We start from the raw sequence: 4976 nt of genomic DNA, 5'->3' as shown, positions 1-4976 counted from the left end.
GAGAGAGAGAGAGAGAGAGAGAGAGAGAGAGAGAGAGAGAGAGTTAGTTAAGGGCTGTAATGGCTGTAATACTGCAGCAACCGACTAGCCATATGGGAAAGAAGGCCCAGGGAGGGTATGTCTTCTCATTTTTCCAAGAGAAATCATCAATTCAGACTTTCTCATTCATTTTTTTAGTTAATATTAAAATAGTGGGCTCATCATGACATCTTCAACACAACACATCATGGCTCACCATTCCACCTTCCTCCCCTGTCCTTCCCCCCTTGCTGGTTTCTTTCACTTTCATGTCACATACATATATGAATATGTTTGTTTGGATGGTTTGGTTTTGACAGGGTCTCCCTAGTCCCAGCCCACCTGGAACTCAGTATGTAGACCAGGCTGGCCTCCAGTTCACAGAGATCCACCTGCCTCTGCCTCCCGAGTGCTAGGATTGAAGGTGTGTGCCAACATGCCTGACAAGTTCCACATGCTTTGACCAGCAGAAATGACTGAGACAACCCCAAAAGCCAGCAAGGACCACAGCACTGGCAGCGTTAACATACCACTGGAGCCAGGACACCCCTGAGAACCCAGCACCTCCACTGCTGCCATGTGCACGCAGCCCCCAGAACTTCTCAAACATTACCCTTCAGGAACCTCGTGAAAATGCAGGTTCCTGCTCAGACCCAGAGAAGCCAGGGCTGCAGGTCCCCACCTGCATGCAGAGGTGAGGGATGCATAGGGAAGACCCACAGCATCAGTTGCATCACAGAAGACCTGAAAGCAATCCAATTAGCAATTAATGGGAGGACAAATAAGTAAGTAAATAAATAACAGCATAGTCTCACGCAGCCTGTGGAATGACTGAATCAAAATCATACAGGACCTAAACAGATTTTCATCAACAGTACTGAGATGAAAAAAAAAAGACTACACAGTACGGTGGCTTTTAACATAAAGTCAATATGCAAGTAAAAACAAAGGGGTATTATTTAGATAATCATACGTACAATGACACGGAAAACAAGGTAAGTCAGGGAATAAGCAGCTCAACCCTCAGGATCCTGGTGACTTCCAAGAGAGCACTGAGGGTCGGATGTCATGTATGAGGCAGGTAGCACATATTGGGCCTGTTCTGTCCTGTGGGGTGGGCAGTTCTAAACCACATTAAATGATACATGTCGGGCCATGTCCACACAATTGCTGACAGCATGTCATAAGCCAAGGACTCCGTTTAGCTCCATCTGTGTCTGAGACGCATACTGAAAAAGAGAGGACTGGGCAGTTAATTCAGTTGATAAAGTGCCTGCCACACAGACATGAGGACCTGAGCCCAGAACCTATGTAAATCAGGAGAGGCAGGGAAAGATAGGCCAACCCCTGGAGCTCATTGGCCAACAAGTCTAGCCATAACTGATGAACTTTGGGTTCAGAAAGAGACCTTGTCTCAAAAAATGAAGGTGGGGGCTAGAGAGATGGCTCAGTGGATAAGAGCACTGGCTGTTGTTGCAGAAGACCCAGGTTCAAATCCCAGTACCCACATGGCAGCTAACAACTGTCTATAACTTCAGTTCCAGGGGCTCTGACACCCTCTTCTGACCTCCTCAGGTGTTGCATGATACAGGTGCACTTATATACATGCAGGCAATACATGCATATAAATAAAATAATAAATAAATAATTTTTTAAATGAAGGTGTTGAGGGCCAGAGAGATGGCTCAGTGGTTAAGAGCACCAGCTACTCTTACAGAGGACTGGGGATTGGTTCCCCACACCTACATGGTGTCTCACAACTGTCAACTTTAATTCCAGAGGATCTAATATCCTCTTCTGGCCTCTATGGGCATTGCATGCATAAGGTGCACTTACATACATACAAGCAAAACACTCATACACATAACATTAAAAATATTTTTTAAGGGGCTAGAGCGATGGCTCAGTGGATAAGAACACTGACTGTTCTTGCAGAAGACCTGGGTTCGAATCCCAGCACCCACATGGCTGCTAACAACTGTCTGTAACTCCAGTTCCAAAGGATCCGACAGCCTCTTCCGTCCTCCGAGGGCATTGCACAACATGGGTGCACTTACCTACATGCAGGAAATACACGCATACACATAAAATAAAATAAAAAGCAAAATATTTTTAAAAGGTTTCTTAATAAAGATGGAGAGCAATTGAATAAAAACACACAACCTCTGACCCAACATGCATAAGCATTTGTGCACCCACCCACACTAAGAAGTAAATATAACACTAACACACACACACACACACACACACACACACACACACCAACAAAAAGAGGGCACTGGGGAGAAAGCTCAGTGAATTAAGGGCTTGCCACACAAACTTAAAGACCTGAGCCCAGATCCCCAGAACCCACATAAAGCCAGGCTGCAGTGACTGTCTGTAACCTCAGCACTCCTACAAGGAGTTGGGAGGCAGAGACAGGAGAGTCCCTGCAAGCTCACAGGCTAGCAGTAAACAAGAGACTCTCAAAACAGGCAGCAGGTGAGGGCCTACACCTGAGGTTGTCCTCTGACTTCCACATGCATGCCATGGCACATGTAGGTCCACACTCACATGAGTAAGCACACACAGACACACATCTTACATCACACACACACACACACACACACAGAGAGAGAGATTTTAAAAAAAACAATAATTAAAATGCAATAAAGTGCTTTTAATTGCATCAAAGCAATCAAATTCACAAATAAAACACTCCTTAAAATGGACATTCATTTTTATATAATAAAAGATGATATGATCAATTTGAGTGATATATGCAGGGCTACAGCATGAAAATGGTATAAGAGACGGAGTGGCATTTATTTTAAAGTTATATTTGGCTTTTATTTATGTGTATGTGTTTGTATGTGCACATGTGTGCAGATACCCTCAGAATAGGGTGTTGGAGTCCCTGGAGCTGGAGTTACAGGAGGTTGTGAACTACCTGATGTGGGTGCTGCAAAGTGAACTGTTTGTTGTTTTCTGCAAGGGTAGTAAGCACTCAACCATGGAGCCATTTCTCCAGCCTTGGAATTTATCTTAAAAAGAGACAGAGGGAAGGGGGAGAGCCAAGTATATCGATTCACACCTGTAATCCCAGCACTAGAGAGGCTGAGGTAGGAAGATCAAGGCAGTTTACAGCTAACCTGGGCTACATAGTCAGCCTAGGCTATAGCATGAAATTTTTTCTTTCTCCTTATTTCCGGGGTGGGGGGTGTTGGCAGGCTATACCCAGTCAGTTTGGGAAAGGGTTGTTTAACCCCTTTGTATGACCTGGTGACTGTGAGCGATCAGGGCTCTGAGGGCAGGAAGTACAGGAATTTTAGGTCAAGGGACCCAGCCCAGAGGCCAGGAGGGAACCAGGATTGTAGAGAAGAGGCCACGGCCTCCAATGATCTCTGTTACCCCCACCATCAAGCCTGCCAGCTCCCATCATGCTGGTGCCAGAGCCATGGGCTTCAGAAGGGACCCTAGAAGAGGATGGAATAACTGGCCTAGACTAGAAAGTTTCCTAACAGAGGGCCCACTTGGCAACAGGTACCATCCAGCCCCTAGAGGTGAACTTTCTAGATAATAACAAGACCTGGTTTGCCGAGATGGGTCAAGAGGGATCTAGACCCCTCAGGGGGCCCACCCTGGCCCCATATGAAGACAGGCTGGACCAGCCCTTAGGGACTTGAGGGCGGAGAAGCCTCCCAGGGTATTCTGGGCCTGGGGTCCTTACAGGAACTCTCTTGCCAGTGCTCCTGTTCCAGTCTCCAGAGGTCCAATCTATTATTCGTATCAGTCTCAAGAAAGTGTTCTGGGCACTTCTCTGGCTTCCCTGCTCAACACCCTGTCTTGGCTCCCTGCAGCCAGGGTAGAGTTTGAATTCCTGGCCCTGGAATTTAGAGCCTTCACCCTCCTGCCTTTTTACTCAGTTCTTGTGACATCCTGTGACTCAGGCCTAGGCTTTGTAGCTTCTCCAAAGACATCACCTACTTCTTTACTTGTAATGCCACCTCCCCTATCACAAACTCACCTTTCAGAGCTCAACTCCAATGTCACCTACTCTGGGATGAACTTCTGTTTTATCTGAAAGATACAATGAAGGCAAACCATGTTTGAAACACCACGTCACAGACACTACCCTAGACGCCAACCACAGCCATGGTGGACAGCTCCTGGCCCTGACACTGGCCCACTACAGGTATCCACCAGATCACTGCACTTCTCTGTCTGATCATGTTGGCTGAGGTTGCTGGAGCTATCCAGCCCAAGCCCAGGACAGATGGAAAGGCAGGGAAGTCAGTGCCCATAGGAGAAACTTCAAAAGGTCTCAGGGCCTGAAGTCATTGGTAAAAGCCTGGCCTCTGGGCTTTGGGGAAGCGATTCTGGGGTACTGTCCACTGTTCCTCCTGAGAGGATGCCTGGCAGAATGGGGACCAGTGGTCCTCGGTGGTCACTTGTTCTCTAGTGCACACTTAACTGAGTCCCTCCTGCACTCCCTCAGGCCTCCTCAGATCACAACCCAGGTAACTACATTTGAGTGCCAGGCTCAGGGTCTACTTTGGGGGAACCCAGCCTTACATACTCCCATAAGACCAGAAGTATTCCTTGAGACTCAGAGTTACCTTGAGTTCTCAAATTGAAGCATTTGACAGACTTAGTACCCACTGTGACTGGACCTCTTGCATATGTGTGACTTTGTGCCCATGGGCTCAGCTGAAGCACATAGTTTTTTTGGGGTTTTTTTTTTTTTTTTTTGGAGACATGGTCTCCTTGTGGCCCCAGCTGGCCTGGAACTTACTATGTAGACTAGGCTGACCTCAATCTCATAGAAGTTTGACTGCCTCTACCTCTTGAGTGCTGGGATTAAAGGTGTACACCACCACATTCTTCTAGATCTTTTCTCGTTACACTTATTTAGTGTGTGTGTGTGTGTGTGTGTGTGTGTGTGTGTGTGTGTGTGTGTGTGTGTGCATGCATGCTGT

The sequence above is a fragment of the Nannospalax galili genome, unplaced genomic scaffold, assembly GCF_000622305.1.
Source record: "Nannospalax galili isolate Female #2095 unplaced genomic scaffold, S.galili_v1.0 scaffold221, whole genome shotgun sequence".
Classification (NCBI taxonomy): Eukaryota; Metazoa; Chordata; class Mammalia; order Rodentia; family Spalacidae; genus Nannospalax; species Nannospalax galili.
The sequence above is the reverse complement of the archived record's forward strand: the minus strand, read 5'-3'. Positions refer to the sequence as shown.